Here is a 14,364-nt window from a genome sequence, read left to right as displayed (position 1 = left end):
TGGATTAACGAATGCCCCAGCAGCTTTTCAGAGATGCATGGAGAATGTATTAGAGGGCATCAGAGACAAATGTTGTTCTCCATACTTGGATGACGTACTTTGTTACTCCAAAACTTTTCAGGAGCATGTCAATGATATTAGGCAAGTGCTTAGTCGAATGCGTGAGCATGGTATCAAACTTAGACCGAAGAAGTGTGAACTCTTTAAACGACAGATTCGATACCTTGGACGAATGGTGTCAGAAGAAGGCATAAAAATTGACCCAAAAGATCTTGAAGCGGTATTACATTTGAAAAGGAAAGAACCAAAAACAGTGGGAGGAGTCAGATCTTTGTTAGGATTCCTGAGCTACTACAGGTCCTTCATTCAAGATTTCTCTCGACTTGCTAAACCACTGTATGAACTTTTGCAGAACACTGAGAAAGAATCTGCTACATCCATCCCCAAAAACAATCTGAGGGAATCTACAAAGAAAAACGGGAACAAAGCACAAGTGCCATCTAAAACACTGATTCAATGGACACCCAAACATCAAGCTGTAGTATCCAGACTGGTGGACATGCTAACCAATCCACCAATTCTAGCATACCCTGATTTTGATTTACCCTTCGTCTTACACACTGATGCTTCCAATGAAGGCCTAGGTGCTGTACTATACCAACGACAAGGAGAAAAACTTCGTGTTATTGGGTTTGGCTCCAGAACATTGACTCCAGCAGAGCGCAATTACCATCTTCACTCTGGTAAACTTGAGTTTTTAGCTCTCAAGTGGGCAGTCTGTGACAAATTCAGAGATTACTTATACTACGCTCCAACATTCACCGTTTACACAGACAACAACCCATTGACATATGTATTGAGTACTGCCAGATTGAATGCTGTGGGTCATCGCTGGGTTGGCGAGTTGGCCGATTTCCACTTCGATATCAAGTACAGGCCAGGTAAACAGAATGCAGACGCAGATACACTGTCACGATTTCCGGTGGAACTCACAAAGAATCTGAGTGAGTACACAGAGCTTGTACCATCTGAGGTTGTGTCAGCTATGTGGCAAGGGAGCAAAGCTGTTGACGAAGAAGAGGCATTATGGGTGGCTTCATTGACTCTTCACTCAGAAAGTGATGTGGCCGAAGAATTGCTGAAAGGACAGACAATCTGCCCAATGACTCAGGAGAATATCAGAGCATTACAACAAGACGATACCAACATTAGAGAAGTGGTCTGGCTTAAGGAGAACGACTGGATTCCAAACCACAAAGAAAAGGAGAGTATGACCAGCAAAACAAGACGTTTGATACATGAATGGAATAAACTCAGAGTCGATGAAGGAATCCTCTACCGACACTCTGGAACCCGAAAACAGCTAGTTCTACCAGAAAAGTTAAAACCATTGGTCTTAAGAAATCTTCATGATGACATGGGTCACATTGGTACTGACAAGGTAACCCACCTAGCACGTGAACGATTTTACTGGCCATTTATGCAAAAAGACATTGATGAATATGTGCTGAAGAAGTGCAGCTGCATCAAACAAAAGCGTCCAAATATCACCGAAAGAGCACCTATGGGTTCGATTACTACCAGTTCACCTTTGGAGTTAGTATCCATTGATTATCTTCACTTGGAGAAAAGCAAAGGAGGATATGAGTATATACTTGTAATAGTTGACCATTTCACACGCTTTGCACAAGCGTATCCAACTAAGAACAAATCTGGAAAAACAGCGGCAGAAAAGATCTTTCAAGATTTCATACCACGTTTTGGCTATCCAGAGAAACTCCACCATGACCAAGGAAGAGAATTTGAAAACAACTTATTTCAGACATTGCAACGATTGGCAGGGATTTCTCATTCAAGAACTACTCCATACCATCCACAGGGTAACCCAGTGGAGAGACTGAACCGTACTTTGTTACAGATGCTTCGCACCTTAGAGGAAGAGAAAAAGTCAGATTGGAAAGAACATCTTCCACATATGGTTCATGCATACAATTGCACCAGGCATGAAGCCACAGGATACTCGCCATTCTTTCTATTGTATGGAAGATCTCCTCGTTTGCCAATTGACTTAATGCTCAACCTAAATTTGGAAAAGGAATCAGAAAGTCAACCAACATTTACTCAGAAATGGGCATCTAGAATGCAAGAAGCTTACAAAATCGCATCCGAGAATAGCAAAAAATCATCTGCTAAAGGGAAGAAGTACTATGACAAACAGATAAAAGGAGCACCTCTTCAACCGGGTGATCGGGTCTTAGTACGAAATCTCTCTGAAAGAGGAGGACCTGGTAAACTTCGTTCATACTGGGAAGAATCAGTACACAAAGTGGTAGAAAGAATCAAAGATGGGCCTGTGTACAAAATTCAGCCTGAAAGTGGCAAAAAGACTATTCGAGTACTGCACAGAAATCTTTTACTACCAGTAAATGACCTACCAATTGAAGGACACATTCCAAGAGTACCGATGAAACAAAGACAATCAAGTAACAGAAAGGATGCCAGAATGGATGTGGACCAGGAGGAGGAATGTTCAGATGAAGAAAGATGGTATTATCCTTATATACCAGAGACTACAGAAAGTCATGATCATGTTGTGTCTCAACCAAACTCTCAAAACGTACAGAAAATTCCATTAAGAGTTTCTGCTGAAGAGTTCTATCCTACAACTACCGCACCCAATCTTGAACAAGAACAAAATGATGGAACAGTAGTTGGCGACCAAATCTGGGCTACAGACATGGTGGGACTAGACACTGCAGAATTACCCTCATTAAGTCAAGACTTACCTGTGAACCAAGATATGCAAATGGAGAATGATGTTGATGGAGAAGACTCAACTCCTGTCAGAAGATCTACCAGACAAGCTAAGCCTAAAGAGATCTTTACATATGACACACTAGGTCAGCCAAGATACATACCAAGTCAGATTCACACCATACAAACTCCTACAATGCTAGCTACTCCCATGACATGCCAGGTAGTTAACGTAGCTCCTTGGTGGCAACAAGTACCTATTTGGGTTACTTAAATCACTAAATAGTGTTCAGATACAAATTGAGTTTAATGTCGGGAGCCATTAACTGAAGGAGGGGAGAGTGTGACGGACTGGGGTTTATATGGTCACAAAACAGACACCCCAAAGCAAAGTACATATTCATTTTTTTTTATATTTCTAAACATGTCCCTTCTATTCTATTAATAACCAGTAGATGGCAGAGAAGGTACACAAACAGAGTCTATATAAGGCCACACACCATGTGACTGGAAATTAAACTACTTCCAGCCATAAAGTCAGTGGTCATATCTCATGCTGTTTGTGTGATTCTTTGCAGGTATGTACTCTAAATCGTTCCTAATCTGTATTAACCTGTGATAAAAAGATTCCTAAACATCTTGAGCAGATGCAGAAAAAGTCTCAGCAGATTTTATGCTATAGTTTTGCTGTAATTAGAAGTTTAGAACAGCATGTGTCAGAAACAAGTGAAAAGTGCATAAGAACATGAAAATACTGCATTAGTCAGAACAAATGTCTATGATAAACACTAAACCGTTCTAAATAGGTATATTTAAACCTGATTTATTGGAAATGGCATAGATTTATAGAAGCACATGTTTTCTGTTATTTAATATAGAAAAAAACCTATTGTATGTAAAGCTTATGTATTGCATCATACAGACATGCAATGTGCACCATCTAGTGGTTAAAAAAGAGTATCACCATGATAATATTTGTATTAAAGCAATGCATTGCTAGTATGATTATTGCACACTTAAAGTGTACCAGAGAGATAAAGATAATTATCTATAACACTGAATAACAGGGATATATATGTTATTAAATTTAGTAATGTTCATTGTTGTAACTACGTTTTAAAATACTTTAGTTAAAATCGGTATTATATATACTGTATATACTCGAGTATAAGCCGAGATTTTCAGCCTCTTTTTTGAGGCTGAAAGTGCCCCCCTCGGCTTATACTCGAGTCATCGCTGTCTGCCCGCTCGATCAGCGTGTCGAGCAGACAGACAGCGGCCATTCTATGATTCAAAAGCCGCGCCTCCGGCTCCGCCTTCGCCTGTGATAGGCGGAACACTGAATTTCCCAGCAGCCTGTGTTCCGCCTATCACGGGCGTCGTCTCATCCTCGTACTACGGACGAGGATGATACGACGTCCGTGATAGGCGGAACACAGGCTGCTGGGAAATTCAGTGTTCCGCCTATCACAGGCGAAGGAGGAGGCGCGGCTTTTGAATTTTACAATGGCCGCCGACGAAGAGGGCACGGGACGGAGGCAAGGCAAGGCACGGCACGGGACAGGACGGGACGGGACGGGACGGGACGAAGGCAAGGCACGACACGGGACGGAGGCTCGGGACAAAGGCTCGGGACACAGGTAGGCTGGACACACACACACACACACACACACACACACACGGATGGAGACACACACACACGGATGGATGGATGGATGGAGACACACACACACACAGGGATGGATGGATACACACACACACAGGGATGGATGGATGGATGGATGGATGGAGACACACACACACAGGGATGGATGGATGGATGGATGGAGACACACACACACAGGGATGGATGGATGGATGGATGGAGACACACACACACAGGGATGGATGGATGGATGGACACACACACACACAGGGATGGATGGACGGACACACAGGGATGGACGGACACACAGGGATGGACGGACACACAGGGATGGACGGACACACACACAGGGATGGACAGGCATGTCTCACCCTCGGCTTATACACGAGTCAATAAGTTTGCCAGTTTTTTTGGGGGTAAATTGGGGGCCTCGGCTTATATTCGGGTCGGCCTATACTCGAGTATATACGGTATTGTTAATGTTTATAAACATGTGACTATAAAAATGTAAAAGATGTATTGTTATGTAAAAATTAAACTACTTCCAGCCATAAAGTCAGTGGTCATATCTCATGCTGTTTGTGTGATTCTTTGCAGTCCACGCCAAGCTGATCACCTTATCTCATCGCGTCTACAATCATCGGCTCTCTTAATTCACATTTTGAGGCCGGTAACAGAGACCTATTTCTTTGAAGGCAGTGAGCAACCACTATAATCAATTTTCAAAGTATGGGTCCAAGTGACCCACCTTTACATGTGAATATAATTAATTTTGGCTTAAGGTTTAGAGGCTGTCTACTTAGGCCATGAAATGAGCATGTTAAATAAAGAGTGTATATAAGCCATGAGCCAATTTATTAGGTGACATAACCACCTTCGAATTCTTTCAGTCTGAATCCACAAAAGGAGCCAATGATTGTATGTTGTTATGTTGTTATTTGAATCAAGTATGCTTTTTACTCCAGCTAGTTTACATATATATATATATATATATATATATATATATATATATATATATATATAGCGGTAAAGGACCTATCTTTTATTTTCATATTTGCATTTTGCACATTTTGTTTTTGCATGATTACATTTTACTATTTAAATGTAATATATTTTTATGAAGATTTACCATTAGGTTGATAAAAAAGTTTTCACAAACATTAACTGCATTGTGGTGTGCCCTTTGTTATGCTTTACATGTAGTCAAGCTTCATCACTGCAGTAGTAGAAGAGCTACATGTCCCAACAAACTTTTCGGGACTCTGATAACTATAGGCATGGTAGTGATATTTTGATACTACAGCTTCAGTGGCCAAGCTTAGCTACCTGTGATTTCAGTTATGTCAAACTTAAAGTGTTACTAAACCTACAACAGTAAAATTAGTCTGTAAATGCCAATGACAGCTGATCACGTGATGTAAACAGAGCCGGTAATCGGCTATTTTTTCTCCTCGCGCTGACAGCGTAAGGAGAAAAAAAAGGCGATCACCGGTGGCCGTGATCGGGACATCATTCCCGATCACGGCAAGCTGCTGCAGATCCTTAGTGCCCCCTGCCAGTGTCACCTAGCAGTAGGCAACAGTGCCAGTACCCACCAATGCCACCCATCAGTGCCCACAGTGCCACCCATCAGTGCCCACAGTGCCACCTCCAGTGTCACCTATCAGTGCCTCAACAAAGGTGGCACTGATGTGCAGTACTGATCAGTGTCCATCATTGCCCATAAGTGCCGCTCATCAGTGCCTATCAGTGCCACCCATCAGTTCCACCTATCAGTGATACCTATCAGTGCCCATCTGTGCCACCCATCCATGGCCATCAGTGCTGCCTTATCTGTGCCCATCAGTACTGCCATATCTGTGCCTATCAGTGCCACCTTAACTGTGCCTATCAATGCCCATCAGTGCAGCCTATCAGTGCCCACCAGTGCTGCCTCATCAGCGTATATCAATGAAGGAGAAAAATTACCTGTTTGCAAAATTTTATAGCAAACCATGAAAAGTGTTTTTTTTTTTCAAAATTTTCCATATTTTTTTGTTTGTTTAGCAAAAAATAAAAATCCTAGCAGTGATTAAATACCACCAAAAGAAAGCTCTATTTGTGTGAAAAAAATGATAAACATTTCATGTGGGTACAGTGTAGCATGACCGCGCAGTTGTCGTTCAAAGTGCGCCAGCACTGAAAGCTGAAAATTGGTCTGGGCAGGAGGGGGGTTTAAGTGCCCAGTAAGCAAGTGGTTAAGTATTGCCTTGCGGAGATGCAGACTAGAATACTGCAATCACTGAGCAGCAAATTATATCACCTATGATGTATTTCAGTTATTTTGCAAAGCTGGCCTGTTAGTGGGTCCTTAGGACAGGAGTTGAGAACCACTGCACTAACACATTATTGTTATACTCACTGTGGAATCTAAGTGGTTAATCTTCTGCATTGTGTAAAAAGGCTGTTTGATCCTATCTTCTTTAAATCCTCCCTTTCTTGCATTGTCCCCAAAACATTTCCAAATAAGACAAAGTTAGTGGAGTCAGTCTGCACATGCTCGGTTTGACTTGTATTGCTAGACAGTTTTTTTTTTCTTGCATATGATCAGCACTATCCAGAGGGGGAGTATGAAAACTGTTCCTACAAGCTTTAACCAGGCACTGATAGAAGTCACAAGACTGCTATATAATTCTGATTACTGAAAGGTATTTAGCAGTTTATATTTACTAAAATAATTGCATTTCCATGTTCTGTGTACTGTGGGAGACCAGATATGGTGAATGCAGGGTCCTGGGTTTAGAAACACTAACTATTTAATTACTTCCCACCCAGCCAATGTATATATACGGCCGGGTGGGAGCTCTCTCCTTCTGACTGGACGTTCAGGAACGTCCTTCAGAATGAGGGGGATCATGCGCACGCATGACCGCGCAGCGCATGATCCCAATGCGCTTGTGTCTCCCGGACATGGCGCATCTCGGATCGGCAGGAGGGCTCTGTGATTGGCCCTCCTGATCACATGACGACCGTGTCCAATCACAGCCATCATGTGATGTAAACAAACAGCCGGTTGCTAGGCAATTGGCTCTACTCTCCTCACACGGAAGCGATCCCATCTCCTCTCCTCGTCGCTGAGGAGAGGACATAGGATCGCTGCAGTCGGCTGGTGATCAGTGAGTATGAGCTGTTTTTTACAGCTTTTTACTCACTGATCACCAGTCTAGTGTACAACACACATGTCCCCACACATGTCCCCAAAACACATATGTCCCCAAATAATAAAAACACATGTCCCCAAATAATAAAAACACATGTCTCCTACATATGTCCCACTAAAATCACATGTCCCAATGATTATCTGCACACATATGTATGTGATCACCTCCACACATCTGAACATGATTATTTGCGTACATATGTCCGTGATCACACAAACCAATTATTATACACTCAACTGATTTTTTTTTTTACCAAAAACATGTAGCAGAATACATTTTGGCTTAAATTTATGACAAAATTCGATTTTATTGAATTTCTTTTAAAATAGAAAGAAGAAAATATAGTTTTTTTTCCAAATTTCCGCAATTTTATTGCTTATATCGCAAAAAATAAAAAACAGAGTCGTGAATAAATATCACCAAAATAAAGCTCTATTTGTGCAAACAAAATGATAAAAATTTAATTTGGGTACAGCGTAGCATGACCATCATGTCATTGAAAGTGCGAGAGCGCTGAAAGCTGAAAATTGGGCTAGGAAGGAAGGGGGCGAAAGTGCCCTGTATTGTAGTGGTTAAGGACCTGGCCTATTTTTCAGACTCAGTGTTTACAAGCTAAAACCTGTTTTTTTTTTGCTAGAAAATTACTTAGAACCCCCAAACATTATATATATATATATTTTTCAGACACCCTAGAGAATAATAATACTTTATGTCACACCGTATTTGCACAGCGGTCTTACAAGCGCACTTTTATGTCTGAAGCGGATCAAGCATGGCCACAACAGTAACCGCTTGGGCACCACATGCTTGACCAGACATTTGACGACCTCCCATGCAGTCTTTTTCCCATATACTATATTTGAGATTTAATATCTCTCAGATATGATTTGGGTTAAATTAGAGTTCTTTGACTATGAGTGAAAGCTTTAACACAATAACAACATTTATTGGTGAGTAGTTGAAAGTCTATCTAATACACAACCATCTATCTATAGTCTACACTAAGGAAGGAAATATTAGGTTAAAATATGATAATTACATGAAGGAATACAGAGTATATTCCTGAAAACAGTAATCTGCAAACATATTTAGTTACAAGTAAAATGCAGACCTTTCCCATAATTACCCTTTACACCAAGGTTCCATTCTGATGGTTGCTCTACCATAAAAGTGTGTGTTTCCCTCCCATCTAGTCTGTATATATCATTACATGCTGATGCCTCATTGGTTGGCATAGCATGGCACTGATTGGTGAGCTTCCCTATTCCTAGTTAAAGAGGAGCTGCACCTAAAAAAAAAATATTAAAAGCCAGCAGCTACTAATATTGCAGCTGCTGACTTTTAATAAAATCACACTTACCTGTCCCAGGTTCCAGCGATGTCGGCGGCAGATGACGAGCGATCGCTCGTCTCGCTGCTGCCACCGCCGCCATCCTCTGTCAGGGAATCGGGAAGTGAATCATGACGGCTTCACTGCCCGGTTCCCTACTGCGCATGCGCGAGTCGCGCTGCGCGTCTCTTATGGTCCCCCGCTGTGTCTCTGGGAACTGTGTGTTTCCCAGAACACAACGGGGGGGGGGGCGGAGCGTCTGCGGGGGTCTGCGGCGGTCTGGCCGGAAGTGGGTGCAGTTACCTGGATTATCCAGGTAACTGCACCCCCCTCCCCCCTGAAAGGTGCCGATTGTGGCACCGGAGGGGGGGAGGGATAAGATTAGCGGAACTTCCCCTTTAGGGTGAAGAACCGCTTTAACTACTTCAATACCGGGCCATAGTCAAATGACAGCCACAGATGGTATCTCCCATCCTGGGTGGACGTCATATAATGGCCTCGGTATTGCGCCGCTCCTGCGGGCCCCTGGTCACATGTACTCTGCCGTTATAGGGCTCGTGCACGCGCCTAGGGCGCGTGCTGAGCTCCGATCGGGGATGCGGCTTGTCAGCCTGACACAGCCCAATCAATGAAATTGGCTCTTTACCACGTGACTGGCTGTGTTCAATCATAGCTGGTCACAGAATGTAAACAAACCGCGGTAACGAGATGTTACCGGGTTCTCCTCCTCACACACTGATCGTGTGTGAGGAGGAGACTGCGGTAACATCTCGTTACTGCTCAGTGTGCACCAACACACACTGATTATCCCCCCAATAAAGAGGACCTGTCACCACCCATCAAAATACCTGTCACCACCCATCAAAGTACCTGTCATCACCCATCACAGCCCATCTTAGTACCCGGGTACCTGTCAGCACATCTGAGTACCCGAGTACCTGTTCCAGCCCATCTGAGTACCCGAGTACCTGTCAGCCCATCTGAGTACCCGAGTACCTGTCCCAGTCCATCTGAGTACCCGAGTACCTGAGTACCTGTCAGCCCATCTGAGTACCCGAGTACCTGAGTACCTGTCAGCCCATCTGAGTACCCCAGTACCTGTCAGCCCATCTGAGTGCCTGAGTACCCGAGTACCTGTCGCATCCCATCTGAGTACCCGAGTACCTGTCACAGCCCATATAAGTACCCGAGTACCTGTCACAGCCCATCTGAGTACCCGAGTACCTGTCACAGCCCATCTGAGTACCCGAGTACCTGTCACAGCCCATCTGAGTACCCGAGTACCTGAGTACCTGTCCTAGCCCACCTGAGTACCTGTCCCAGCCCATCAGAGTACCTGAGTACCTGTCCCAGCCCATCTGAGTACCCGAGTACCTGTCACAGCCCTCAGAGTACCCGAGTACCTGTCACAGTCCATCTGAGTACCTGTCGCAGTCCATCTGAGTACCCGAGTACCTGAGTACCTGTCACAGCCCATCTGAGTACCCGAGTACCTGTCACAGTTCATCTGAGTACCCGAATGCCTGTCACCAGCTCGTCAGAGTACCCGAGTACCTGTCACCAGTAGACTTGCGCACAACGGAAAATTTAGTTTAGTTTCGATTCGTTGTGATTCGTAAAATACATAATTTCGTTCTGTTATATTCGTTATGTTACGTTAATAAGTTTTCGGATAATTCGTTATTATTCGTAGAGTGTCGAATTAATTCGTTGGTATTCGTTGAAATTCGCTATTTATGTATGTATAGACATTCGTGATAATGATTCGTAGTTTGTAAAGTCGTTTGTTTATTGAATCTTTTAACACACACAATGACAACGTTTCTTTTCCTCTGCTCAAATACAATACAACACCCTTCTAACTCGGTTCTCAGGAATGCACTTTGCCAGTAATCCATCCTCTGGCACAAAATTAATTAGCTGATTGGACTATAAGATTTACTTTGAGCTGACCTTTTGTTTCATTAGATCTTTAAAGAATTACCAAATCATGTTGAATTCATTCGAATTCAATAGAATCCATTCGTTATAATTCTTTCGTATTCGTTGTTATTCGTTATTTTTCTATTCGGACATTCAAATGCATCTGAATGTCGGAAAGATGCAAAATTCGGCCGAATTTCGATTAGTTACGAAACAAATTGCACAAGCCTAGTCACCAGCCTGTCAGAGTACCCGAGTACCTGTCACCAGCCCGTCGGAGTACCCGAGTACCTGTCACCAGCCCGTCGGAGTACCCGAGTACCTGTCACCAGCCCGTCGGAGTATCCGAGTACCTATTTGCAGCCCATGCCTCATAGAATACACATTGGAGTGTTTGCTTTCCAAAATAGGGTCATTTTGTGGGTAATTCTATTGTCCTGGTGCTCCAGGGCCTTCAAAAATGTGATAGGTAGGAACGAAATGAGATGTGTCATTTATGCTCCTAGAACGCCTGAGGGTACCACTTTCATGTTGGACCTCTGTATATGGCCAGGCTGTGTAAAAGTCTCACACATGTGGTATTGCAATACTCAGGAGGAGTAGAAGAATATGTTTTGGGGTGTCATTTTTGCTATATACATGCTATGTGTTAGAAATATCTTATAAATGGACAACTTTGTGTAAAAAAAATAAGATTTTAATTTTCTTTCCACGTTTTCTGAAGACTTGTGTAAAAAAATTTACCGCTCAAAAGACTCATAATGCTTCATAGAATATACTTTGGGGTGTTTGTTTCCAAAATGGGGTCATTTCGTGGGTAATTCCATTGTCCTGGTGCTACAGGGCCTTCACAAATGTAATAGGTCGTTAGGAAATTAGAGGTGTCATTTATGCTCCTAGAACACCTGACAGCTTTCCCTGCATGTTGGGCCTTTGTATGTGGACACGCTGTGTAAAAGTCACACACATGTGGTATCGCCATACTCAGGATGAGTAGCAGAATGTATTTTGGGGTGTAATTGTTACTGTGTACATGCTTTGAGTTAGAAATATCTTATAAACTGACCACTTTGTGCAAAAAAAAATATGTTTTCATTTTCTTTCCACGTTTTCCGAAGACTTGTGGAAAAAAATTAACTGTTCAAAAGACTCATTATGCCTCATAGAATATACGTTGGGGTGTTTGCTTTCCAAAATGGGGCAATTTTGTGGGTAATTCTATTGTCCTGGTGCTCCAGGGCCTTCACAAATGTAATAGGTTGTTAGGAAATTAGAGGTGTCATTTATGCTCCTAGAACCCCTTATGGTGCTCCCTGCATTTTGGACTTCTCTGTGTGGCCAGCCTGTGTAAAAGTCCCATACATGTGGTATCGCCATACTCGGGAAGAGTTGCAGAATGTATTTTGGGGTGTAATTGGAAGTATGCATATGCTGTGTATGAGAAATAACTTGTTATTATGACAATTTTGTCAAAAAAAACAAAAACATTCTTCTTTTTGCCAAGAATTGTGGGAAAAAATTACAACTTCAAAAAACTCACCATGCCTCTTACTAAATACCTTGGACTGTCTACTTTTCAAAAAGGGGTCATTTGGGGGGTATTTGTACTTTCCTGACATTTCAGAAATGAGATAGGCCGTCAGTGCATCAGGTCTGATCAGATGTGATCAATTTTCAATGATTTGCACCATAGCTTGTAGACTCTATAACTTTCAAAGAGACTAAATAATATCCACTAATTTGGTTTATTTTTACCAAAGAGATGTAGCCGTATACATTTTGGCCCAAATTTATGAACAAAAATGACTTATTTGCAAAATTTTATCATAGAAACTAAAAAAAAGTGTTTTTTTTCAAAATTTTCACTCTTTTTTCACTTATGCCGCGAAAAATAAAAAACCCTGTGGTGATTAAATACCACCAAAAGAAAGCTCTATTTGTATGAAAAAAATGATGTTTGGGTACAGTGTTGCATGACTGAGTAACTGGCATTCCAAGTGTGAGAGCGCTGTAAGCTAAAAATTGGTCTGGTAAGAAAGCTGTATAAATGCCCTGTATTGAAGTGGTTAAGGACTGGCTACATCTCCAATCCCTATACTTTGCATAAGTCAGCCCCCTTAACTTGAATTTTCCTGAGAAGTTAAGTATTGATTATGGGTTGGCCTCCCTTCATTGCATATCTCAGCATGGGATCCTTTGAGGTGAGTATGTGTAAAACAATGAGGTTTGGATCCCATTGTTTGTATACACAAGCCTAGGCACCGACTTGTCTGGTCTACCAGAGATTTCTGTAAAGATAATATGTTCCGCCCTACATAGATGAAAGCTAAATTAAATAATATAGTCATTAAATATAAATTAATTAAATATAAATTAAATATATTCATAATTCCAATATTTTACAGCTATTAATGTAGATTTCACATAAACTCATTCTGAACAACAGAAGTCAAGTCCATTGGCAACAAAACTTGAAAGACCCACATCAAAGAAAAAGACGGACTTCTCTTTACTCCTCATCTGGGATCTCCAACCCTACTTCAGTCCTCCCGAGCACCTGCACTGAGAGGAATGAAGGTATAGCAATAGGTGTCCCAAGTACTTGCAGCCAATATGCTAGCAGCACACAACCATTTGATTCTAGCAGGCAAATTTCCCTACCCCAGTTGCGAAACTGTAAAAAGAAATTTGGTCCCAGCCATCAACATGCTCACAGTCTGAATGCTAGCTTGAATGCCAGCTTGGCCAAATTGCTAACACTGCAACTACTGCCTTTTCAGCTGGTAGACTCTGCCCCCTTTCGTGAATTTGTGGAATGTGCTGTACCTCAGTAGCAGGTTTCAAAATGCCATTGCTTTTCATGAAAGGCCATTCCAGCACTCTACTGGCATGTAGAAGGCAATGTTTTTGTCTTGTTGGACAGGGCAGTCAGCAGTAAGGTGTATATTAACACTAGACATGTGCAGAGTGAAATATTTAGTTTCAAAGTTTAGTTTTCATCCGAAAAATAAATTTATTTAGTTACTCCCAAATTAGTTTTTATTTATTTAGTTTTTTGTTCAAAAATTGCATTTGTCCGAAAATCCACATGAATTACAGTCGAATCTGTCTTTGAAGGCTTATGGTGTCTGTCGAATGTATAAAGAAGATTCGACAGAGCTGCTAAACTCTATATAGTCTATAGGCGGATCATTTGACTCTGGAAATGTACGATTGCAGCGTCGTACAGTTTCGATGCTCAGTCGAATATTATTATAAACGTGTGTGTTTTTTGTTGCTTTGTCGAATCTCCGTCATTCATGTTGAATGAATGCTCTAAGCCTCACAGTGTCAGGTGTCAGATAGTGAGTGACTGATAATAATGAATGTGGCTGCAACCCATTGTGAGAGCTACATGGAGGCATTGGAGGACGTTTCTGGGCCATCTACAAGTGTTTCTGTATATATATTATATACTCATTCAAACAGAAACTGGTGGACTGGTGATCTATCACTGGTGAGCTATCACTGAT

Source organism: Lithobates pipiens, unplaced genomic scaffold (genome assembly GCF_037356315.1).
Source record: "Lithobates pipiens isolate NorthernLeopardFrog02 unplaced genomic scaffold, aLitPip1_a1.2 Scaffold_13, whole genome shotgun sequence".
NCBI classification, from domain to species: Eukaryota; Metazoa; Chordata; class Amphibia; order Anura; family Ranidae; genus Lithobates; species Lithobates pipiens.
This window is presented reverse-complemented; position numbering follows the sequence as displayed.